The sequence below is a fragment of the Ambystoma mexicanum genome, chromosome 5q (genome assembly GCF_040938575.1).
Source record: "Ambystoma mexicanum isolate Mex_15411 chromosome 5q, UKY_AmexF1_1, whole genome shotgun sequence".
Taxonomy (NCBI): Eukaryota; Metazoa; Chordata; class Amphibia; order Caudata; family Ambystomatidae; genus Ambystoma; species Ambystoma mexicanum.
Window position 1 is genome coordinate 898,209,456 of NC_090933.1, and position 27,292 is coordinate 898,236,747.

Below are 27,292 nucleotides of genomic sequence, written 5' to 3' on the forward strand. Positions count from 1 at the left end.
TGAGTCTAGCCTTAGGATTTTTGCTTGAAAAAGATTGGCAAATAAAACAACAGACTAGGTTGTGGTCAGGATACAGGCAGTTGTGGCAGTTGTAGGCGGTGTGGATAACACCTCAATTGACTCTACCCAGAGGATACACAAAGCTAACTCGGCTCCCCTCGAGAGAAGTACTAAACAGTCTAAACAGTCTAAACACTCTCAGAGCCCACAAGAAGAAAGTAGTTATTTATAGCTACAGAAGGATATAAAGATTGCATCTGTAGATAAAAGGTGTGTTTGGAAGATCTTTGAGAAATGTGAGAGCTGTGGAGAGGACTGTCTATTGTCTGTAAATTACCCAAAATGAGTGTAATAGAACACTAAAGGGAGTAACATTTCTTGTTTTTCATTGAAACTGCTTTATTATTACTGAGGATTCCTAGCCTGATGATGCAGAATATTCAGCAACATGTGAATTATGAAAGAATTTGCTGCACATTCTTTTGTATTTCTTTGGTGGGGGTTCTTAAAGAAACATTTCTGATACTTTGTTTTGAGACAAGGGTAGAACTTTTTAAAGTATTTGGTTTATTTACATTACACAAACCTTTTACATGCACTCATTAGAAAACATCTCCATCAATAGCAAACAGGTCTGACCATTAACAATCCCACCTTCATTTAAAATACATCAACTAAAATCATCTATCCGTATCATTTTAAAGGCCTTCCCTTGTCTTAGGAGGAGCCTAATTCCCTCCAGATCTAAAAACAGTGCACCTTTTCAATACCAGACTCACCCTTTCCCCCATCACAAACATTTCCCACCATTCCTCAGTTGAGAAAGATTTTGACTGATTAAAGAACCCTCCTACGTAGTCATCTTAGTTCTGTGAACGCATTACACGTCCTCATCAGATCAAATAGCGATTCAATAATCCCCTGTTCTCTACAGTGTCTGTATACTGCTTCTGTATCTTCCAGTTGTTTCCTCCTCAATTGGATCCCTCTAGTAGGTAACATGTTCAAGTGCGCTCTCATAAACAGGTCTAAAAAATGGGCCGAAAGGGAATTTCTGAGAATATCTGGGGATTTGGTTCAGTGACCTATTCTCACAGCCCATTTCCAAGTAGAGTCTGTTTGACTTCCTTGATTGTTGGGTATTTATCCAATCCAAATTTTGCAGTTTTCTCTTAGCTTTCAATGGGTTCTCTATTAACGTTTCAATTTGGATATCATTATGCCTAAATATGGCCTCAAACTTCTCCTTCCAATTCCCATTCCATGTATGCCCTGTTTTTTTAGTTTTATCACTTAGGATTTCTAGTGGAGGAATGACGTCACTCATCATGCATTTTCAGAACAATGATATTGTTTTCCATACTGCAATTGACTCCATTGACTGGAGGCCCAGCTCGAATCGAATGGCTCTCACTGGCAGTGAGTTCGGAAGCCTCAGAACCTTCCTCCAGAAGTGACCTCTAAGAGTGCCCAAAACCTTCCATGACAGATTTGACATTCCTTCAGCCCCATATGTTAAAATTTGAACCGTTGATGTTCCTATTCAGCACTACTCCCAAGTATATAATTCTTTCCACCGTCTCTAGACGTTCCCCTCCTATGTGTCATTGATACACACCTCTTTGCTTCCTTTGAGTCAAGGTTGTGCTCACACCCTTGATGAATCCTGCCGGGCGGGGATCCCCTCAGGCTACCTTCTGGGCCCAGTTGTTTAAATCACGCAGCAAGATCATTGCAAACAACTTCCCTAGGAAGTCAAGAAGGGCAATGGGTGGGTAATTTTCGCGGGTCCTCCCGGTCTCCCTTCTTGAAGATGGGTACCACCACTGCCTCTCACCAGGAGTTCAGGATCCGCTTAGTTACCAAGACCTGGGCAAACATTTTCATTGAGAAGTCAGTCCAAAACTCCACATTGTCTCTTAACATCTGATTGGACACACCATCCGGGCCAGCTGCTCTTGAGGTACTCAGCCCTCCAATAATCAGCTTAACGTCTTTGGGTTCAATGTTAATTGCCCAACTACCCCCTAGGTTGCTGCCTTTATGTTTTGATTCAGGTTCCCTTTTCTGAAATAGTTTTTTGTAGAAATCTATCCATTTTGACTCTGGGATCTGGCTAATAATGAGAGCCCGCTCCGAGCCCCCAACATTGTTCAGCAAGCTCAACAGATTTCTTGTGTTAGTCTTACAGACGGCTGTCAGCATTTGCTAAGCATCAAACTGCAGTCTTTTAGCTCTAGATGCCAATAGCCAGTTAGGATACTGCTGCTTCCGTTTTTTTTTACTTGGGCTGATACATCAACTCGGTTTCCCATCTTTAGCTTCCTAATGACAGCTCTCCATTTTTTTTCCATCCTCACCACTTTGTTAGCAGCATGTATCGGGTAGAATTCGGGCCTTCTAAATGCTCCCTGCTTTTCCGAGTAGCCCCTCAAGATCCAGGCATAGTCAACTTCACAAGGATAAATTGACACATGTTCTTCAAAACGTGTTCACATCCTCAGGATTTCCCATGGTTTAATTCTGAGCCTATTGAGGCCGCCAGTTGGCTCTACTGGATTACTCATGCATTGGCTCTTCCCATTTCCTGGTATTTCCCAGGTCAGAGCTAACAAGTCATGGTCGCTTGACTTCATCCTTATAATTTCAAATTTTAGAATAGAAGCAGTAATTTTCTCTGACACTAAGCAATAATCTAAGCAAGCACTCAATAACCCATTCCTCCAAGTCATTGCCCCTGGTATATCCCCTCTTGTTTGGCCGTTTAACATAGATAAATCATGGGAACCCATTTCATTCAGCCATAGTAACTCTTTTTCTCCCAGCATGATTTCAGCTTTTAGCACCCCCAAATCATCGAAATAATGCAAATTTAAGTCCCCACAGAGAATTATCTGCAGGATCCCTCCCACCATACAAACATCCTCAATCAGGGGTACGATAGAATCCACAAAGGCATTATACGAGGGGACACTGGGGCTCCAGTACACATTCAACAGAATAATAGTAGTTTTTTTGCAACCTACGGGGTATTGTTCCAAGATTGTCATTTGGATATATGGAGAGGGATTTCTGGATGAAATTACTTTCAGAATCTACCCATTTTGACCAATGTCAGCAGGCCCGAAAATGTCTCCTTTGATGGCTTCATTAAGGAAGACTGTATAGCCTTCACAAATAGGTTTAGTCCTCAACTATGTCTCTTAAAGACATATAAGGTCAAAATGGTTCAGCTGTAAATTTGCAGGTCCAAAAAGGTCCATAAATCCTCTCATATTGCATGAGCCAAGTTATAGGGAATCCTTATAATTTCCTAGCTCTGATGATGTCGTGGCCCCACCAATGATGTAGCCAGCCAGGCCCATCTTTCACTTTTGTCTTCATCCAGCTTAGATTTCAGGCCAGACCCCATCTGAGGCTTCTTTGCCATTTGATTTCCAATCGCTGTTGATGGTTGACACACTTGCCTCATACTGGATCGGCCCTTAGTAACAGCACTTTTTTGGTTAATCACCTCCTCCGGCTTTGATATCTGCTCCTCCATCATCTTATGGGGCTTTAGTGACTGGTTGTCAAACTTAATGGTGAATGGTCGGCAATAATGGAAATTGGCTGTTTGGGCATTCCCCTCTAGCTTCTTCAGCATTGGGCATTCCAGAGGCCTAGTAAGCCCCCTACCATTATTCTGGTGGGGGATGAACAGAAAAACCCAATTTCCCGCCTTGGATATCAGATGCAGTATTACCTGGTCTATATTCATTTCATCTACAAATTGTACCACTTGGATGTCATCTGTAGTAATTGTTCTTAATTTTGGGATGTGGGGTAGTAGGACCGTTACATTCTGGTGATTTAGGATCAGGTCATCCTTTGATGTTATCAAGCGCTCCAGGTAGATCCGGTTAGATTCCCTCTTACTACTTTGTTCCGATTTCCTTGAGTCGAAGACCGGACTCTCCACTTGTGATACAGTTTGTCTCTTACTGACTCCCTTAATCATAGTCGGTCTCTGAGTGTTCTTCGGTCCCACAGAGCTTTCAATCCCCCTTGTCTTGGATTCTCATTTTGTTCTGACTAAGACCTTTTCATAGTATTAGATCTCTTTTCTTCCATAGTCTTAAAAAGGGGAAATCGAGCAACACCAGTTATCTCTATCCCCAGCCGTTGATCTTCTATCTGTTGATTCTACTCTCACGCATTCGAGATCTGCAACACTTGTCTGTCAATTTCAAACAGATATGTGGTTCTTACATTCCTCTTCTTCTTCTTCTTCTTCTTCTTCTTCGATTTCTACAAGATCACTCAAGCAGGAGTTTGACATTCCCTCCTGTGCATTAACTCCCCACTGAGCCTGCACTACCTGCACAGATTGACTGTCCTTCATTTTCTGAGTTATAGCAGTTACCTCTTGGTCATCCTTTCTTTGTCGTTTCACATTTGGAGGTTATAGGATGGAGGAGGAGTTCTCAGATTTCTCAGGAATGCCCGATATCCATTTGATTTTAGTTTTTCTCCTTTTTTTCATGTTTTTCAATTTTTTCAGATCTTTTGTTGGGGCTTTGACATGGATTCTCAGCCGCCACCCAGTTGAGTCTGAGCTTTGGAATGTCAAAAACACATTTTCATCTGGAGCACTTATCAGCTTTTCTTTTTCTTGTGTGTTAAGCACTTCCTTCGGGTTCCCAACTTGCTTCAGAGGCTCGGCCATTTCTAATTCTTTTCTACCTCCATCCAAGTTCTCAGTTGATTTCTTATTCGGGTTTCTTGTGGAATACTGCAAATCTTTTAAGTTGCGCTGCATCCACTTGCAGTCTTCAAGTACGGCTGCTATCAAAGTGTACTTATCCAACTCCTCACGTCTTGCTATTCGCATAGACATTTTTGCCAATTTCGGGATGATTCGGCTTCCTTATCCAGCTGTTCCTGAACCTTTGCCACGAAACCCTCCAATTAGCTCATCTTAGAGTGGGTCATTGCTATAAGAGTGGCTCGGTCTTTCAATGTGCTATTAAGAGCTTCGTATAATTTCCTGAAGCCCTTAATAATAACAAAAGACAAGGGGAGGCCTTTAAAAGGATAAGGATATAACACAATTTCCCTCCCTAGTAAAGTAGTTTGATACTTCAAATCCCAGTGGGAGTAAGTAATCACTGCACTCTACTATCATTGACTTAATGGCCTTGGATATCAGATGCAATATTACCTGGTCCATCTGCATTTCATCTACAAACTTGTACCACTTGGATGTGATCTGTAGTAATTGCTATTAATTGTTCTCAATGTTGGGATGTGGTGTAGTAGGACCATTACATTCCAGTGATTTAGGATCAGGTCATCCTTTGATGTTATCAGGCACTCCAGGTAGATCTGGTTAGATTCCCTCTTACTACTTTGTTTCGATCTCCTTGAGTCGAACACAGTATTCTCCACTAGTGATACATTTTGTCTCTTACTGACTCCCTTAATCATAGTCGGTCTCTGAGTGTTCTTCGGTTCCTTCCAAACTTTCAATCCCCCTTCTCTTGTATTCTCATTTTGTTCACCATAGACCTTTTCATAGTATTAGATCTTTTTTCTTCCATAGTCCTAAATAGGGGAAATTGATCATCGCCAGTTATCTCTATCCCCAGATGTTGGTCTTCTATTTGTTGATTCTTCTCCCACACGTTTGAAATCTGCAACACTTGTCTGTCAATTTCTGCCAGATCTGTGGTGCTTACATTCCTACATTCCTCGGCTTCTTCTTTTTCTTCTTCTTCTTCTTCTTCTTCTTCTTCTTCTTCTTCTTCTTCGATTTCTACAAGATCACTCAAGCAGGAGTCTGACATTCCCTCCTGTTAATTAACTCCCCACTGAGCCTGTACTACATCCACAGATTGACTGACCTTCATTTTCTGGGTTATAGCAGTTACCTCTTGGTCATCCTTTTTTTGACATTTCACATTTGGAGGTTATAGGATGGGGGAGGAGTTCTTAGATTTCTCAGGAATGCCCGAGATCCATTTGATTTTCGTTTATCTCTTTTTGTCATGTTTTTTGGTTTTTACAGATCTTGTGTTGGGGCTTTGGCCTGGATTCCCAGCCGCCCCACTGTTGAGTCTGAGCTTTGGAATGTCAAAAACACATTTTCATCTTGAGAACTTATCAGCTTTTCTTTTTCTTGTGTGTTAAGCACTTCCTTCGGGTTCCCAACTTGCTTCAGAGGCTGGGCCATTTCCCCTTCTTTTCTACCTCCATCCAAGTTCTCAGTTGATTCCTTGTTCAGGCTTCTTGTGGAATTCTGCAAATCTTTGAAGTTGTACCGCATCCACTTGCAGTCTTCAAGTACGGCTGCCATCAAAGTGGACTTATCCTACTCCTCACATCTTGCTAAATTGCATAAAAATTTCTGCCAATTCCGGGATGATTCGGCTTCCTTATCCAGCTGTTCCTGAACCTTTACCACAAAACCCTCCAAGTAGCTCATCTTAGAGTGGGTCATCGCTATAAGAGTGGCTTGGTCTTTCAATGTATTATTAAGAACTTCGTATAATTTCCCGAAGGGTGCCAATAACAGGTTAAGTGTTGCCATCAAGGTGTTCTGCAAGTAGGCCAGATCTGTGGTAATGCGGGCCCCTACTTGTCTAGCCTCACCCTGGGAGTCCAGTTGATATCTCCTTTCATCAAACGATGCTGAGGTTAGACTACTCTCTCTGCCTCATCACAAGTTGGGGTAACCCTTAAATGCGGTGGTAATGCTATTACTGCCGCATTTAAGGATCTGCCCAATCACGAGTCTGGCAGCATTTACCCCCAGTTCAGAGCTGGGGGTAAACACACCGGGAAAATTCCCATTTTCTGGTGCAATTAGTTCAGCGCTATTGGTGCACGTTAATTGTGCCAAAAATAATGGGGAATTAAAGTTACTGTCCAACTCTTGATCCGGCGCTAATAGTGCCGGGCCAGTTGGCAGAAATGCTATTAGCGCAGGCGGTTTCCTGGTGGGAATTCCTCCGGGATACCACCGTACCTGTGATGAGGCCTTCTGTGTCTTCATCCCTCTGTCTCAAACAGGGCCTTCCGTTAGTTTATAGGTTTTCTCTCTCCTTGGCATTCCCTGGTTTGCCTATTAAGTTGTTAATTTCATTTGAGCGGAACACCTCTTCACTTGAGATATTTGCCACAAGGTTTGGTTTAGCCAGGTTTCATTTCCTAGTTTTTCTTTTAGAGTAGCTAGGCTTAGACGTTTTTGGTTTTCAATTCTTGCCGTTAAATTTAGAATGTCTTTCGATAGACAGGCCACCAGCATTAATGATTTAGAGTCTTCCTGCCCCACCTGAATGCCATTTACTTCACTCATTCCCACCAATTGTGGCTGTTCTTCGTCGGTGTTCAATTTGTCTCCCAAGGTACCCAATACTGCTAAGGGGGATTTGTTCCTCTCATGAAGCTGCCCTTCCTTTTCCTTTACTACCTTCAAGTCATTTTACAGGGCTAGGTCCACCATACAGTGTGCCCAATCATCCACAGTTAGCAAATCTGATCTTGGGAGCTCCATGCCTTCAGATTCTCTCTGAGGGGACTCATCCTGATTGTCCACTTTCTTGGCAGCAGGGGCTGTGGTAGTATCTATCGCCTGTAAAGAGGGTGCGGGGGGGGGTTCAATGTTCTCAGCGTCCTGGTGCTTTGATTGCAAGCACATTCGAGACCCCAGTCCCGCCATACGGCACCTCAATCCTTCACCCACTACCCCACACCTCCTCACCTTTAGTGGGCTCTTCTTGGGTATTACTCCTGTAGAGGTATAAGTTGATCTTTAGCCATGATTTTCCGGCACTGGTCACGATGCAACTAGGGACTGACAACACCCACTGATCTGGCACCACGCACCAAACACAAAACCCTCTGCTCAATCCGCCTCGATTTTTGCTCCTCCTCCTGGAACGTTATAACAGAGGACAGACTTCGTTCTGAGGCAGCAGCAAAATGTCACAGCCCGCAGGATCAGCAGCAAACACAGGGAATAACTTCACATTTCTTTGCACCTGCCGCCTGACACTTATATTTGTAGTTCTTTGGCACGCTGAGAACCTGGTTGGTAAACCCATTTGAAAGAGACAGCACAGAACATTCTTGATTTCTTCAGCAGCATAGCAATTTCTTAAAAGAGTTACGCTAGAGGTTAAGATTCATTCTGAACGTTCCAGCCATCACTTCTTTTGTTTACCTTCAGTCACCCCGAGTCACTGGGTATGTCCGGATATGGGTCCCGAGACTACTGGGCCTAGAGACCCAAGCTACTCATCATTGATGACTCCAAATCATGTGTAGGGATGCTTGTGGCCTCATGCAGAAGGGATGTGACCAGGCTGAAGAACGATGGTCTGGAGTGTTGCCCAGAGCTACACCATAGGTTAAGATTAATTGTAAATCTTCCAGCCATCACATCTTTTGTTTTGCTTCAGTTTCTTACTTATAACTTTATAAAAAACTCTATTTGCACCCAGGAAAAGTGGATCGACCATTTACAATCTGCCTTTCCCGGGCATGAATTGTGCCTTCACCCCCCCCCCCCCCCGCCTGCTGTTGAAAAAAAAAGAAAATGGCCAAAATTAACATAGAAAAGGGACTAGGTCCCTTTCCGGATGACGGTGGCTATTTTGAAACCTGTTTTCCATGGCCGCCGTCATCTGAAAGGGGACCTAGTCCCTTTTCTAATTTTATGGTGGTAGTCCCTATGGTCTGACAATAGAGGGGGGCGCGGTTGGGCTTGGGATGTCTCGCCTGTTGGCTATGTTCACGATTTCTCTGGGGTCCTTGTGGCAGGCCAACCAGCCACAAGGACCCTAGAGAAATCATGAACAAAGCCAATAGGCAAGGCATCCTCAGCCCAACAAGGCCCCCGTCTATTGCAAGACAGCAGGGATGCAATTGGGCCTCGCTCTCAAACCCAACAAGGATGGATGAGACTCAATCCTGATCTGGCAAACGTGTAAACCAGCAAATCAACTACTATAGCCATGATAAAGACCTGGATGAGTCGAATCACGTGTCGACTGACCACTATATTAATTATAAATTATAAAACCTACTGGAAATCCAGAATCTGTATTCTTTTGAGTGCAAGGTATCCAAACTCCACTGCCCATTTGGCATAGTTAAGGTGGACTTGCTCAAAATGAGATTAGTGAAAATCTGGGGTTTTGTTGCGTTATATCTGATCATCTTAAGAACTCTCTCTTAGCCAAGGTTTTTTTCACTGAATATATGTATACATTGGAGAAGAAAAAACTCAAAATGTTTGGCTTTTTCTCGACATATCCCATTGTATCCTCATCATCCCTCACCTCCCCATAGATTGTTTCATTTATTTCTGTTTTTGAATATATTTTTACTGTGATGTTCACGGACTACTGAGTTCGGGAATCCAACAAGGCGTTTGTTTAGAAACTATTGACACACCTCAATTAACCAATGAGCTGCTGCGAATGATGTCTGCGAACATTACATAGTTGCCTGATTGGCCGAGAGGCATCTGCAGACACCGAAACAAGGAAATGGGTCCGCGGACGGGATGGAGATATCACTCTTTTTTTTAAAGCTACATTTTGGCCATTTTTAAAAAAGCTACTTGACAGATTAGCACCAAATTTGCAAAAGCACGCTTTCGGGACCAGGCCTCTCCTCGTGCAAGTTTGATGCGAACCGGTACAGGGGTTTGGGCTTTAGCCACGAACAAAACATGTTTCCATCCATGTCTATGCAGATTTCAAAGGCTTTGGGACCACCCGACAACTTTGCCCCCACTTGACAAAACCGCAACAAACCTTGCAACAAAATAAAAGTCTGGTCTATACTTATTTTTGCAAGCTTTCGTGAGGATTCGTCAAAATACGCCCAAGTTATGCCACCAAAAAACTGTTCTTTCTATGGGAAGTGCAAATTAACCATAACTCCAGGGTCGCTGCTGCAGACGCTGTAATATATTCCACCAAAGCAATTCCGAATGACATCTGGTTTATGTGAGACATCACTCAGAATTACATGGTGGAATATAACTCAAATTTGAGAGCTAGCATCTATAATTGTATTTTGTGTATGGCTACCCAGAATTCTTTTTCCACCCCCTATAATATACCAATGGACCCACATTGCTTGGGTTGGTTATGGGAGGCAAGAGGGGACTACATACACAATGCCCCTCTCCACCATCAAACACGAAATATACCTGGCATTTTGTTCCCTCCCCTTGTATACTTTCTTCTTCTTCACAGCCCCCAACTGACATCCTGCCATCTTCCCCCACACTCCTCATGTGGTCTCTTGACCGTCTGCCATCACAAAAGGATCAATTACACCTGGTGTCTTCCACCCTTCCCCAGCCCTAGCCCTCATCTACCCAAGAAACAATAACAACCTAATTTCCTGCTATCCTGCCCATCGTCCCACATTTTCTGGCATGTCCTCCCTGCCATGAAGAAACAAAGGACACATCCTGCCACCCTACACCACCTCTTTCACCACCGGCATCCGTCTCCCACCTAGTACGGCTCAACCATTGCTGTGGAAACTATGCTTGTAACACTTTGTCAGAGCCACGACTTCAGTGCTGACAAGGGCAGGCCTTTCTGACAGTGTGTTATCCACAGTTTTTACATACTGTCAGTATCACGTATCTTTCACCGGCAGCGGATGCACAGATTGTGTGCTCTGGGGAGTGGACTTCCTTTCTTTTCCTCTGGTCTTTGAAGACCCGGTGTAAGTAGATGGAAATGCTGTATGTCCTTGCTGTGACATCACACAGTGGATTATGCAATTCCTAATCCTCTGATATCAAATTAAGAACATATGGCATTCTCAAATATCACTCTTTGCCAGGGGAGTTGCTAGGTCTGGAAAAGACCCGGGGCTACGCTGATGTCGGAACTGTTGGGACTGGGGGCTAGCTGGTCTTTTGGCTGTAGCTCCTGAGATCCTATCCGGGGCTACAACCAAAAGATCAGGGGCTATAGCCCCCTTGGCCCCCCCTAGCAACGCCCCTGCTCTTTGCTAATGATTCCCAACAGAAAATATCTAGAATTGTAGATAGGTAGGTAGCTATCAACAACAGGAGTTTATTCCCCGGGCGGTTCCACGTGACAGCCAGCGTAACCAATGAGAAAGAAGCTGATAGGTCTTCATCAATAACTGTACTAGTGTGGTGTTTCCTATCCTCCATATGCTTTTTCTAGCTGTCTCGAATAGGCCAGCCAGACAGAGGGTGGCGAGGGGAGGTATTGAGGGAATCATAGTCAATATGGAAAAGATTCCTGGCGCCTAATTACAGGGACTGTACACCTGTGCAGTATTTGCCCTAGCGCTAGCATTGAATTATCGGGCTGGATTGCGGCTAAAACACAAAATGGAAGTTAGAGAGTGCGGCGGAACACCAGGGGCCTCATTATAAAAACTTTGCGCTGTTGCAAGTACAGTTTTGCATGGCGTAAGTACTAGAGCAAATATGAATACTTTGAAGATATATCTGGTGGGTATTTTCGGCCTTATGCTTATGGCTTTTGCACAATCATTTCCTTACATCATATGCCATGCTCTTTAATTATGTCTCCCAAATGCTGCCTAATATCTGGCTGGGGTGGTGATTCTGAAAAGTGTTGTTGTGGTGACTAATGGTACTTTTTAAAATCTAATTTCCGCCATATTTTGATCTTCACTTAACATGGAAGACATTTGTGTCGTCTGCCTTCCTCTGTGATCATGGATTTGTTTTATGGCATGTTAACCACCTTGACAACCGACTTTCTGGCATTTTGTTTTTTGCGTGCAGACTCTCCTTTGGTGGCAATTGTTTTGCACCTTCTTTTTTGGTGCACCTCTACCATCTTTCAGCTAACGTTTTGTGCAGTTAACCACATGAAATTAACGAAAATATCAACCAGCGGCCAAAATATCAAATACATCACTGACCCTGACTGAGAAAACACATTACTGGAATAAGGACATGCAGGCTGCTAAGAAGGCTTATTTAACTGATTGACATTTCCTCTGTCGCTGCACCATTTTCAGAAAATACCAAACGATTTCTGTCCAGAGGCGTATACAGGATTGTCTAACAAGGGGGGCCTCAAGCTGTTGTAGTTGGGAGCACCCCAATGAGAGCCTGCAGAGAGAATGGGGTCTATTCTGGCCACGGGCGAATGAGCAGGAGTGACCGAGCACTGTGAGGGAGCCCAAACCAGCCAAGGGGGGTTTGGGTGGGTGCTCCCACTCAGAAAATATTTTAAATAATGGGTTAAAATAGTGCATATTACAGTACACTTTCATTAACAAATTAGTTGAAAAGTTACACAGTTTTGTAGGGTAAGACATGAAGAAAATCCATTAGATGCTGTGATGAATCTGATGATGTCATCACTCCTTTCCTGGAAGTAGCCTCTCCTCATGTGGCCAGGGGATGGCAGCCATTACCTGATCGTGACCCTGGGTCTAGCTATGCGAGGGAGGATCACATGGGGAGAGGTGACCCTAAGGGGGGTTTGAGACATTGGCCCTCATTACGACCCTGGCGGAGTGGGTTTACGCCAGCGTTATTCGCGGCGGACCCGTCCGCCCTACTACGAGTTCCCGTAGCGCCATGGAGCCTTTCTCCGCCTGGTTTTTCCGGGCGGAGAAATCCATGGCGCTACGGGACCTTGTTGTTAATTACGCCACCGTATTTTACGGTGGCGTAATTAACGCCTTCCCCACTCCCATTATACCCTATGGGGCAAAAATGGGAATGGGGAAGGGTAAAATGGGGGATGGGGATTTACCGCCCCGCCAAGGTCGGCATGGGGCGGAAAATCCGCCAACCCCCATGGCGCTATCGGCAGCTTTCCGCCGTGCTCCGCGGTGCATTTAGCACCGCGATTTCCGCCAGGGTCGTAATGAGGGCCATTGTCAGATGAGACATGTTAGCCTCCTTTACCTTTTAGGGACGTCCCCTCCATTCCTCATGCCTTTATGACATATTGTTATGTGGAAAAGGAGACAGCGATCATGACTGACTATTCCCTACATGTACACAACCCAATCGACACTACTAAGGCAAAGAAGAGGGACGGAGCAATAAAGACTTGCAGAGCCCAAAGCCAACAACGTGCTTTAGTTGTTGGAAGTAGAGGCACCGTGGCAGGACCTCAAATCCCCAACACTTGATGCAGAGCGTAGAGAGGTACCTGACAGGAGCAGGTGGCTCCTGTTAGATTCGGAGAAGGCTGAGGGAAGCAAGTGCAGGGTTACAGAAGTTTGAAGCGTTAGTGGAAATGCTGTTCCCTGAACACTGAAGAATCAGAGGTCTGCCAGGGTGAGGTCGGAGACAGCATGTGGCTGTCAGAGGACACTGAAGACCAAATGGGAAGTAAGGCAGAAGCGAGATGCTCCCCCGAAGCAACGGCAAAGGGCAGCATCAACTGGGCAGAGGGAGGAATGCCAAAGCGACTACATCAAACCGGTGCGCCCAGTGGGGAGAGGTGGGATGCTGGGTCGCTTCATGGCGAATGCCTCTCATCTCTGGAAAGCCTAAAGAGGCTCTTTGAGTGAATTAAAAGACACTAACCTATTGCCAGGCAGAGGGTTGCTGACCCAGTTGATAAGGAAAGCATGGAGAAGGTTGTTGCCTGACATTGTGTGAGTCTGTGACCCACACCGAAACTGAGAAAGAGTTGTGTTTTACAAAAGTCCTGGCAGGAGAGTATCCAGGCATTTGTGAGTATGGGACCCACACCCAAGTTGTATAAAGAACTATGTGACAAATGTCCTGGCAGGAGAGTATACCAGGTGAAGAGCGGATCTTGGATCTGCACCCATAAAGAGTTGTGTTGCATAGAAGTCCTGGCAGGAGAGTATACCAGGCATTTGTGAGTCTGGGACTCGCACCCAAACTGTGTAACTTTGAAAGAGAAGCCAAATGAATGATCATGCCCTTAGGATATTGAACTGTATTTCATGTGGAAACACCTGGGGAAGGGAGTCATTTCTCAGGGAGTGAATTTCGCCACCAAGAGGAGTGGGTTATCCTCATTGACTACAAAGAACTTGGTTATTCTTTTGAACATTTGTTTTTGTTGGAAATAAACCAGAGGAACTGAGCCATTCCCAGGAACTGTGAGCACCATTTAAGTGAAAGCCTTTTTGTTGAAGTTGTATATTTTGTTGAACTTGAACATTTGTGCACTTTTGGAACCAAAGACTTTGCCCTTAGCACCTTATAGTTACTTTACGAATGAGAGTGCTACGATAGGATTTTGGACAGAGGACATTTTTGCTTTGGAAATCTTGACACATGACAGGCCCTTAATTTTTGGTTGAGGTAGGGATATACCTAATAGATTAGGGACAGTGAGGCATTTGCCAACCCCTTTGTTATTTAATAAAAGTTTATACCAACTACTTTGAGTCTTCTGTGTCTGTACCTCATTACTATGCCACTGCAACATTATGAAAAGATGCAGTCTACCATCCCCATTGTAGTACCCTCCCCCACCCGAGCCCCTCCTCCTCATAATAACACTCATCAAGATGCCTTTGCTTTGCCCAAAAATGCCAGTAAAAATGCAATGCCCATGTCAAAAATGTTCTTCATGCCCCATTGATTTCTATTGCCCCAGCCTTGCGCACACACACACACACACACACACACACACACACACACACACACACACCCACACCCCCCCATATAGTATTTCAGTCATTCACACAAGCACCCAGAACATTCGCACTGCATTCTCATTCACACATGCACTCGCATTCATGCACAGTGTTCACACTGCTTTCATTCACATGTGTGTACTTACACAGAAACTCTCTTGCATGAATGCACACATACATTTATGCATACATACAATCTTCACACACATTCATACACACAGACAAAAATGCACGACACCCTCTCCTGAGCTGCTCTCTAGGCCTCCGGCTCCCGGACTCCAGGCAGGAATCAGGAAGCAGGGAGAGATTCCTGGTTCCTGCCTTGCACGGAGGAGCCGGAGAACAACCCCTGCTGCTCAGCTGAGAGATTGTCATCTGGAAAGGCCCATACCTTGCTAATGACCCTGTCTACACCTCTGAAAAGTGTATCTATTTACTGAAAATCATGTGGTGACAAGCTGATGACTGATCAACAGCTGGGCAAGTGTTTTACCTCTAAAAATATAAAACACCAGATTGCCAATATCTCCACTGCCTCAGAATAGGGGTGCACTAAATTGGCGGGCATATTTTGTACCCATTAAAACGTGCATGTATTAAATTATGAGGGCCAGTGAATTGGAGCCGGGCAGAGGGTGTGGGTTTGGCCATGAGAGCGAGATTTAATGCTATGCTGGTAAAGGGAAACTGAAAGATAAGCCAGAATTAAAGTAGGTAAATTAGCGAGTGAGAGATGAGCGACATAGAATACTATTGAAGCTTATTATTGAACAAGTCTATAGGGGTCATTATGAGTCTGATGGTATTATCTGCAGTATTACCACATATGGGCCCTCATTACATCATGCCGGTCCGGGGGAAAGTGCCGGTAACAATGGTTATCAGCACCTTTTCCTCTGAGTCTGCCAGTAGGGGCAGAGAATTATCGGGAGACCTGACCTGCCGGTAGTTAAGGGCTTTACCGGCAGACAATTCACTGAAGCACCCGCACTGTTACTAACAGTGCCGGTGCTTCAGTGTTCCCATTCCTGTGGAGTCGTGTGGGACTCCACGGGAAGGGGGGGCCCCGGGGGGAACGCGAAGCGTTCCCCCCCGGGGAGTTTTTTGGCGCTGCACACGGCCAGCGAGTGGCCGTGGGGTGCAGAGCGCCCCGCCCGGGGTATTTAAGGGCTCAGGGAAGGTTCGGGAGGCAGGCGACGGTTAGGACTTGGCGATTGTCAGGTCCTGTTGCCTGCTCCCGAGCCTTCCCTGTAGTGCCTGGGGCCTAGGTGGCGTACTTAGAGCAGGTGAGGAGGGGAGTAATTGAGAGGAGGGCGGATAGGTTTTCAAAAAAAAAAAAAAATACGTTTCGGTTACTTTAAGAGTGACATAGGAGGGGTGCCGTAGATAAGACACCCCTCGCATCTTACCGTATATCCGGGCCGCCGTGCGTGCAGCGGGGTTATCCCGTGGGCGGGGGGTGTGAGGGCTCTGTGGTATTGCGACAGGGATTTGGGGGGAGCGGTAATCCGTGCGCGAGCGTGCTTTGAGTGGGCTTTCAGGACCAGGGAAGTAGCAGAGCGGCGGCGGCTTCTCCGCGGCTCATTAAGTGGGATTGCCCGCTGTTAGCGAGCGTTTGTCTCGGTCTGGTGGGCTGGGCAGCGTGATTAAAGGGGCCGTGTCCTGCATACTTGGGAGAAGTGCGGTGCTGTCTGGGCACCGCTAGGGGGCAGCGTTTCGCGGCAGTAAGCAAGCACTAATTAGTGCTGTTTTCTTTATAGGGTGTTGCTGTGCCCTCCCTTTTTTCCGGGTTTTGCTATGAGTAGGGAGGGAGGGATTTTATAGGATAAAGTTTGTTTAATTAAGGTTAATAAAAAAAAAAAAAAAAAAAACATTTTAAAAATTTGGCAAATTAGTGTAAAACAAGCAGCATAGCGGCAACACTGGTAATAATAGGTAATTAGGTAAGTTAATTGGGTTACATTTTTCTCTTATTAATTATCAATTTAAGGAGGTTATTTCCGGGTACTCACTCGAGTGGTGTTTTTGTTTTTGGGGGCTAGTTGATTTTGTTAAGGTTTTCGCAGGGCCAGGGTGTTTTCCTCGGGTAGGTCCCGGCTCGGGGGCGTAGAGTAAGTAGTTTGATTTAAAGGGGCATATTTTTGGGCACACGCGGTTTAATGTGCACGATGACAGGCCGGGGGCGAGCAAGAAGGGGCTGGTGGATGCCGGGGCCTTGAAGAAGGCCCTGGAAATCATTAGCAGGGCAACTAAAGCCCAATTGGAAGGGGCGGTAGGGGAAGTTACGGGAGAGGAGGAGAGCGGTGGGGGCCGGCCGCAGCGCAGAGCGGCGGCAGACGGTGCATTGGCGGCTGTGGTGGCTGGCACCCCTACGGCAGGGAGAGGGGAGATAGACAAGAGGGCGGATGGGGGTTTAAGGAGGTCAGGGGGGCAGCCAGGGAGGGAGGAAGGGTATGATAGCTCTAGGGAAGAGGGGAGCGCTCGAGAGGGTAGGGACCGAGGGAACACCAGTGGAGGCAGGGGTGGGGCGCAGGTGGGGGTGGCAGGGCAGAGAGGAAGAGGGGGTAAATACCTGCAGAAGAGCGCAGGTGGGAGAAGGAGGGAGAGGTCCCCGTCAATTGAGGAGGGTAGGGTGGGGCGCGGAACGGCCCTCCCGGATAGGAGGAGTGGGGGCGGAGGGCGCTGCGCAGCCCCCGCTGTACAGATGGAGGGTGAGGGTTTCGGTACGGCCCCTCCTCGGTTAGCGCAAGGAGAGCCTAGAGGGCGCGGCACAGCCCCTAGCAACGAGGATGTCAGGGTGGAGGTCGGAACGCCTCGCCCAAGAGAAGAGGACCAGGCAGAGGTTCCCACAGCCCCGCCGAGAAGACGTCAGGGGAGTGGCGGACGCCCCGGGCTCAGAAGAAGATCAGCAAATCATCTCGGGCAGGAGCCCGCATCCTCAATGGTATTTAAGGGGTGATGAAGTTGGTTGGGAGGAATACGGGGGGCAATGGGAATTTGAGGATTACAGGACGGAAAGGGAAAGGGCGGAGGAGAGAAGAAGTTCAAGGTGGGACAGGGAAAGGGAAGTACAAGGGGGTCGGGGTGAAAGGGGTCAAGGGAATTATTGGCTGGGTGATTGTGCTGACATGTTTTGTCCCCGCAGCAGGAGCCCTCTAAGAATGGAGAGGAGGAGCACCGGTGTGGATGCCAGGCCGCAGATGGCAGGCGTGGAAAGAGGTGAGCGGGAAAGGGAATGGTCATCTGCATGGCAGAGAGGGGTTACAAATAGGAGGCTGGGGGATGACCGGGGTGGTCTTCAAGGTGTGATGAAGGAGGTCGGGGTGCAGGCCTTTGGAGTCGAAGGGGTTGAAAAGAACATTTGCTCAGTGGAGGTCCAAACGGACAAAGTGGTGGAGCCATTGGGGCTCGAGGTGCAGGCGGGAAAAGATAAAGAGGTGGAGGTAAAGGGAAAGGAGAAGAAATTCCCATACATGGGGATAACGAAACCATTGGGGGCACATTTGATGGCAGCGACCAGGGAGAAGATACAGGGAGGTGAATTTGTGGATGTCTTCAAATTGCTTCATAGGGAGGTGAGAGCGAAAGAGGGGTCTAAGGAGGAAGAGAGAGAGCTGGCTTCACGCCCGAGGGTCCCGGTGACCATTGAGAATTGGACGTCGGCGTTTATCATTTATGCCAGCGTGTATTGCGAAAAATTCCCGGAGCGTTGCGTGGCCCTGCTTAAATACATGGATGTAATAAGGAAGGCTTTCACGAGCTTTGGGGGCTTTGCCTGGGTAAGGTATGACGAGGAATTTAGAGCGAGAATGGCGGAGGACAGTCAGGCGGTCTGGGGGGAGATAGATATGGATCTTTGGCTGCAATGGATGGCCCCAACGAGGCCCGCCCCGACATTACACACGGCGAGCGGGCTGCCAGTGCCTTTCCGGCCCTTTCTTGGTCGCCCCGCCCATGAAGGGGCGGGGGGAGGAGGCAGGGGCCAGTCCTCAGCAGTATGCTGGGGGTACAATAAGGAGAGCTGCGCAAGAACCATGTGTAGGTTCAAGCATGAGTGCAGCAAGTGCGGGGGAAAACACCCTCTCACGCAGTGTTTCCAACAAGGAGACAGGGGAAGGGGGAGAGGTGCAGGAAAAGGGGTTGGGGGGAAAAGCTTTTACTCCAATTAAAGTGGGGGTGTTGGAAGAATGGTTGCAATTTTACCCGGATAGGGAAGGGGCTAAGATTTTGAGTGAGGGTTTTGGGCAGGGGTTCAGATTAGGTTACCAGGGTCCAAGGGTGCGGCGATGGGCGGAAAATCTGAAGTCAGCAAGAGAGAATACGGAGGTGGTAAGGCAAAAATTGAGCAAGGAAATAGCGGCGGGCAGGATGGTGGGTCCGTTTGATGAGGTACCGGGTGACTTAGTGATATCTCCATTGGGGGTGGTGCCCAAGAAAGCCCCGGGGGAGTTCAGACTCATTCATCACTTGTCGTGGCCGGAGGGTATGTCAGTTAATGACTTCATTGCCCCGGAAGAGTGTGGGGTTGTGTACGCGAGTGTAGACCAGGCGGTGGAGCTAATAAGGAAGGAAGGGCGAGGGGCCTTCATGGCCAAGTGCGATATCAAGGCGGCGTTTAGATTATTGCCAGTGCACCCAGAGGATTTTTGGTTGTTGGGGTTACAGTTTGAGGACCGTATTTACATAGACAAAGCATTGCCTATGGGGTGCGCAATTTCCTGTGCGCTGTTTGAACGATTTAGCTCTTTTTTACAGTGGGTTTTCTCATTCAGCTCAGGGTGGGAGAGTGTGTTGCACTATTTGGATGACTTTCTGTTCATTAGCGGGGCAAAAAGGGAGGAGGATTGCAAAAGAATGCTAAAGTTGTTTCAAGACTTGATGGAGGAGCTGGGGGTACCATTAGCCGAAGACAAAACGGAAGGGCCGGCAGTGGTGTTAACATTCCTGGGAATTGAGTTGGATTCAGTGGCCATGACCTCACGCTTGCCGCACGACAAGGTGAGCAAATTGGTGGTACTGTTGGAAAAAGCGGTGGGGGCCAAGAAAATGATGCTGGTGGAGATGCAGAGATTGGTTGGGCATCTGAATTTTGCATGTAAGGTGGTGGCCCCGGGGAGGACGTTTTGCAGAAATATGGCAAGGGCCATGGCGGGAGCGAAGTGCCCACATCACCGGATAAGAGTATCGGGGGCAGTGAGGGAGGATTGCAGGATTTGGTTGCGATTTTTGGAGAGTTTCAACGGAACGTCAATGTGGTTGCAGGGAGATCCAGTGACTTGGGAAGTTCAGATTCTCTCGGATGCAGCGGGGGCCGGTGGTTTTGGAGTGTTTTGGGGGGGAAAATGGTGTGCCGAGAAATGGCCGGAGAGATGGTTGAAGGAAGGGAGGAGCATAGCATTCCTTGAGTTTTTTCCATTACTAGTAGCATTGGAGTTGTGGGGGAAGGAGTTGCAAAATAAGAAGGTGAATTTCAATGTAGACAACTAATGCGTGGTCCATGTGGTGAACAGGCAGTCAGCGAGGGATCAGAGGGTGGCAAGGCTGATGAGAGAATTTGTCCTGCGTTGCATGGAATGGAATGTGGTGTTTAAAGCAACACATGTGCCGGGGAAGGATAATGGCATCGCTGATGCATTATCTCGTTTTCAATGGCAGAGATTCCGTGGATTGGCTCCAGAGGCAGATCGGGAGGGGCGGCAGATTCCGGAGGAGCTGTGGAAGATAGGAAGCTGAGAGCGCTGGCACTGGTGGAGGGTTCATTGGCCGCGGCATCCAAGAAGTCATACAGGAGGGCCTGGGAGGATTTTATTAGGGGAGGAGCTAGGAGTTGGAGGGGTAGATGGGATGCGGAAGAGCGGAGGAGGGAGGACGTTATTAATTATCTGCTGAGGTGCATGGACAGGGGCTGGTCAAGGGCAACGATAACAGGAAAGCTAGCAGGGATCTCCTTTTACGGAAAATGGTTTTGGGGTTTTCAACCAAGTGGGGGGGAGATGGCAAGTAGGATGTTGGAAGGATGGGCAAGGGAGAGTAAGAGGGATAAGGATAAGAGGAGGCCGATATCGGCTGAATTGCTGAGAGGTTGATTGAGGTTTTGGGGGGAGTTTGCTGGTCGGTATGGGAAGGGGAAATGTTTGCGGCGTGTTTTACATGGTTATTTTTTGGGGCCTTTAGGGTTTCTGAGTTGGTCGGGGGACAAGGGGGGGGGTAGGGGGCTGCGGTGGGAGGATGTGCAAATTACGGAGGAAGGTTTAGACATCAAAATGAAAAGGTCCAAGACGGATCAGAAGGGAAGGGGCTTTTGGGTCCTGCTGGGTCGAGGGAGCGAGGCTCTATGCCCAATTAAGGTGGGTAAGGTGTGGAAGGAGCGCTGTGGGGTTAACGTAGGTTTGGTTTTCCAGCATGCGGATGGATCCCCGGTCACAGCAGCGCAGGTGCTGGGGGTATTGCGTAAGGCGTTGGGCAGGGTAGGAGAAAAGGGGGAGGAGTTTGGGACTCATTCTTTTAGGATGGGCGCAGCATCTGAGGGTAGCAGACTGGGTTTTTCGGAAGAAAGGGTGAAAAGCTTGGGGCGTTGGAGGTCGGGAAAATACAAGGGTTACGTTAGGGATTTTGGGAAGGGATTGCTGAAGAAAGTTGTTGGATGACTTGGGGGGCAAGTTGTTTTGTTTTGTAATAAGATGATTTGTCAGTAATTGGTTGTAATTTTTGTTTCAGATGCTGCGCAAAGGAAGGGGGAGTTGGCGCAAGTTTTGATTGTTGGACATTCAATTGTGAAGTGGGCTGGCAAAGAGGCGGAGAAAAGGGTGTTTGGTAGACAGCTGGGGTGCAGTTATAAGGAAGTGGTGGTGAGGTGGCACGGTTTGGGGGGCATGCGTTGGGATCAGCTGCTGCCCATATTGGCAGGAATGAGGGAACGCTATGGAGTTCCTCAGGTGGTGATGCTCCATGCTGGGGAGAATGACCTGGTTAGGGATACGGGGGTGGCTCTGCTGAGAAAAATGAAGAGGGACTTGGGTTGGATTAGGGATATGTGGCCTCAAGCGGTGGTGGTGTGGACGAAGTTGTTGCCGAGAAGAGTTTGGAGGGGAGCAAGGAATGAGGGAGCAATAGAGCGGGCTAGGAAGGGGATAAACAGGGAAATGGAAAAATTTTGTGCGTCGGTGAAAGTGAGGGTCATGGACCATAAGGAGATAACATATGAGGGGTTTCTTATCTTTAGAGAGGATGGGGTACACTTGTCCATGTACGGGAACAGTTACTACCTTGCGGACTTGGGTTCGTGGCTGGGAGACTGGGTGAAAAGTTTGAGGTAGAAAAGGGGGGGGGGGGTTTGGGGCAGAAAGAACTCCTCGGGGGAGGGTTTTTCTGGTGCCGGGGGCATGGCCCCTTTTGATGTGGGGGAGGGAAGCACAATGGGGGAATGACACGGGAAAGGAGGGGGTGGCGCTGTTTGCACAAGCAGGTCACCCCGGGGGATCAGGTATTGAGCCTGGAGGGGCATGGCCCCTGGGGAGAAAGCGGGACGCCTGGAAAAGGGGCAAGGATACGGTAGGATCCAAGGGATCATTAGGGAGGAAATGGGTTATTTAATTATTTAATTGTTGGGGGAAAATGGGAAATGTTTAAGTTATTTATTTGATTGTTCAAATAGCTATTTAGTTTGTTAGGCCATGGAGCCAGTTAAGCGTTTTGATTGTAAGCTTTGGCCTGTCACATTAAAGCGACCTTTTCCACTTTTAAATGAGTCTGGGTTTTTGTGCAGTAAGCCAAAAGGGGGGGCCCCAGGGGGAACGAGAAGCGTTTCCCCCCGGGGAGTTTTTTGGCGCTGCACACGGCCAGCGAGTGGCCGTGGGGTGCAGAGCGCCCCGCCCGGGGTATTTAAGGGCTCAGGGAAGGTTCGGGAGGCAGGCGACGGTTAGGACTTGGCGATTGTCCCGTCCTCCCACCCCTTCATTTTGTTTAGGGAAGTTAGTTATGTAATAGGGGGGGACGTTCGTCGGAGGATTATGAGGGGGAGGGGGGGTTTATGGTTTAGGGGTCTGTTAAGAGGGTAGGGATGGTAGTTTGTTGTGACAGGTCAGGGCATCGGGAAAGGTGTGTGTAATATTGTTGCTGATGTGGCAGGTCAGGCTGGCTGCAGGTCACAGGTAAGAGGAGTTTGGTGTAGAGGGGAGTTTCAGGGGGTCAAAGTTGGTCAGGGCGCCGGGGGCATGGCCCCTTTTGATGTGGGGGGAGGGAAGCACAATGGGGGAATGACACGGGAAAGGAGGGTGTGGCGCTGTTTGCACAAGCAGGTCACCCCGGGGGATCAGGTATTGAGCCTGGAGGGGCATGCCCCCTGGGGAGAAAGCGGGACGCCTGGAAAAGGGGCAAGGATACGGTAGGATCCAAGGGATCATTAGGGAGGAAATGGGTTATTTAATTATTTAATTGTTGGGGGAAAATGGGAAATGTTTAAGTTATTTATTTGATTGTTCAAATAGCTATTTAGTTTGTTAGGCCATGGAGCCAGTTAAGCGTTTTGATTGTAAGCTTTGGCCTGTCACATTAAAGCGACCTTTTCCACTTTTAAATGAGTCTGGGTTTTTGTGCAGTAAGCCAAAATGGGAAATTACCATTCCGTCACTGCCCGTAGTATCCTGGTATTACCAGGATTTCGGGCGGCTGAAATGTCAAGCCGAGGTTGATGGTAGGCCACCTGTGGCCTACCGGCAACCTTGTAATGATGGCCACAGTCTCAATTATGCAAACCATTTAGTTGTTTCTCATTTTGGATTACCACAGGAATCCATGCGGAATTGCTGTATTTGCTGCATGATGTAACACTTTGGTGTGGAAGAAATGTACCCCAAACAAAGGCCGGCATGCCTGAAGAGTTTTGATAATGAAACTCATAGTTTGGCAAAGTGGTCAAACATGCAGTATGCGGAAATAATGCATGTTTTACCAACACAACTGTAATCTCCCTTGGGAGATGTTTTGACCAAACATTAATAGAAACCATGCGTTTTGCTTTATATTGGATTTAAATGTGTGGATGTTTACGCTTTCAACAATTGAATTATGACGGTTGACTCTTTTGGATTGGATTGAGCAGTATATTGTTGGGATGCGAAAGCGCTTCTTCATTTAAGGTCTGATTTTATAAATGTATTTTATCCTACTAATAATTTCATGATTGCTAGTTTGAAATGGACAAGAATACTTTTGTTGAACAATAGTCTATTTTTAAGTGCATACTTCCTGTTTTTTTTCTTGTAGGCATATGAAACTGATTCTGTTTGGATAATTAGTCTTTTTATTCAATGGTAAGTGGTACGGCACCAACCTTTATACAGACATGGAAATGCAAAAGAATGAATTACAATTCTACATATGTGCATATGCAATTGCTATACAATTTACAGTATCCTTTTCAAATTCAATCTAAGGTTTGGTCGCCAATCATAACAAATGGTAATCATTTTTTCAAAACATTTCTTTACACATCCCCATGGTGTTTAGGCTATGTGGCACACCGCTTCTCATATCATATATTGTGACAAGATGTGGCTTACACAATAAGAGGTTAATACTAACTGCGTTTTTATGTCTTTTTGTCTTCTTAAATGTTTGTTTTGTGTCATGGTAATATTCATTGCAATAACTGATGCTTTACAACTACATGACACTGTCTGCTTGTTCCACTTTGGTTTTACACATATCTGTCTTGATATATGAATCAAATGATGTACATTTTGAATTATATATGGTTATGTTGTGAAATCAGCCTTTGAGGAAGAGCTCTGTTTTGCTCGAAACAAGTGTCAGGCTGATCTGTGCAAGAATAAATCTATCTGCATGCATGCAGCAAAGTGTATAGTTACTGGCGCAGAGTGATTGTATAATTCGCTAAATGGTTTACTTCCTGTGGTGTATTGGGCAAATTAGCCACACTTCACAATTACCTGCTGCCAATTAGTCAACACTTTTCATATATGCAAGCGCTAGGGTCCTTTTGTCTTTCTTGCCATTGATTTGTTTTGAAGCTAATAGGATCCCTAGTGGAGGTGTGAGGAACCCTCCATTTTAATACCGGAACGGTTGCTTAAGGTAAATTGGACCCTATACCCAGTTCTGTGTAAAGCCAATGTGCTAAACCCGAAAGGCATGCTTTCAAAGCTGTTTTATTCAATGGCATACACAGCTGAAACTGTTTGATGAATTTGCATGAATGTGTGCTTGTCTTGTTACTTGAACATGCATGCCCTATAATCAGCCCACACTGAAACCTCTACTTTGCAGTTACTGGAATCCCTCGACTTTTATGGGGGAAGTTAATTCCAAATTGATCCAAACTGGAGCTCTATGCAACTACTGTGGGCCGCAACGTGATGACATTCCTATAACCCTACCTCACCCACCTCATTAAGGGCTGGAGCATTTCACATCAGTTGGCGAATGCCTGACTCCCATATGAGATTTATTTTGGAATAACATTAAAAGAAACTGTTACCGTAGGAGTGTTTTTTCACTTGCTGGCTGCTCTTCAAAGTACACATTCGGCCTCCAACCAGCGCATGCGGGAACGTGCTGTGTTACATTCTGCACAGCAGGTTTGCTCAAATATGTCTCCATATAACGATGCTCTGTGAAAATATGTAAACAAAGTTATGGCTCTGATCCTTGCAAGTTTCAAACTCAAGAGGGTACTAGTCTCCATGCTGCATCATGAAGTGTGTACTGTAATCTGGAGCACTACTAAAACGATAGAAATTGTGAGCAAAACTGCATTTCATTACATGGCAGTTGCATGCACAAATGTTTCAGTAAGCTAGTGGAGGTATTTCTTAATGTTAAGCTTTCATTAGCTTCCTGAATAATGCAGACGAATTTTAGGCACTAAAGCAAATGCCTTTGATTCCATGTATTGAGCTTCCTTTTAAATGGCCACCGCGATGCTTCCCGTACCGGCAATGACACAATTTCCGTCGGCGCTAATAGAGCCGGAATAAGGGCTGCCGCCAAGGAAGCAGAGCTAATAGCCCTACCGCCGCAAACCGGGCGCTATTAGCGCTTGCGGAAATTGTGTCATTGCTGGTACGGGAAGCATTGCGGTGGCCATTTTGAAAAACACAATCCATTGAATATCTCCACTACTTGCAGCTATCCGGTCCAGTAAGGGAGTGGTGTTTCAAGGCCTTCAAGGTCTGCTACCACGACCCCACAAAGGCGCATATGAACCTTGCCTAGGCACACATACCGCCGTACAATGCCTTCAGCCAGCAAGGCAAAGCCTGCAGGTGGCACCAAAAGGCCCTGTGCCAACACCATCAGTGCAGGCAAAGCTGCACCCACACCTACAGCCGTATGCACGGAACCAGAGCCAACACTTGTTGCCAGTGCCACTGAGGAGCTACATGGGGACACCGGCCCGTAGTCAACACCTCCCACAGGGCTATACTCCCCAGGAAGCCCTCCACGCCGCCAGCACATAGCGACACCAGAGCTAGATGTGGACACGCCATCTGATGGCTCACCTGCATTCAACCCTGGCCCATTGCAGAGCCCCCCAACCCAGACTGTGTAGTCTGTCAAGGGGCGTGCTGCTGCAAAGGCTAGATGGCATAGAGCACAGACAGTGGGAGATGGATGAGATTGGGCACATTCACTCCGTACGCCTGCAGGACATCAGGAAGTGTATCCAGGGAGCCAACTGCAGGGTTGTGCAGCAAATGGGCCGAGATGAGTGCCAACACATTTGCCCTGACAAAATATGCACGTGTGAGAGAAATGACAGAGTGTGTCTTTGCCCTAGCAGTAGCCAGGCGGCAGGGCAGTGAGTTACAATGGCAGCAGTACCTGGTGACAGGCTCTGTCCCGTCCACCTGCACTACACCCACAGAGGGGTCACAGCAGGGCATGCCAAAACAGTCCCAGTGCTTTCTTCGCAGAAGGGGGGGGGCAGGGGATAGTGAGCAGGGGAGTTGGTGGTGGGAGGAGAAGGGGGGATAGTTGGGGCATTTCATTCTATAAAAACTGTAACAAATCACCAATGTGAGGACATTCCTGATTGTGTCATTGTCGTGTTTATTGATTGGGGTGGTGTTACGCACTGGTGCATGGCTTGTGCCATGTGAAAGTGTCAGAAGAAATTGTCTATCAGTACCTGGCATGCCATTCTCCCATCCCTCATGTCATCTCTGGCAATGCGTGCATTTGTCTCTGCCACAGAGACTGCTTCCTCATCCTCTGGGGGTGGCAAATCCACATCAGGGGTTAGCAGAACATTTCTCCTCGGCAAGGTCAGACTGGGCCATAAAATTGTCTTGGGCCCCAATGAAAAAGTGTCCCACCATTGTAAATGGCAATTCATTCCTTTTTTGACACTGCTTGAACATTTCTCAAGGGGGAGATTTTTGATAAAATGTATGGCAAATTGTGCATTTTAAAGAATATGTATTCAGCAACACTGGTCAAAACTATTAGCTGCATAGTGAAAGTGGTCCACACCAGCAGTTTGCATTTTTGGTTCGGCCCTGGCAGGCAGGCTTGGACTGGCCCCATTGCCCTATAGGCCAGTCCAAGCCTGCTCCTCAGGCAGATATTGTGCAACATACCAAACACAATCACAATTTTCTCAACT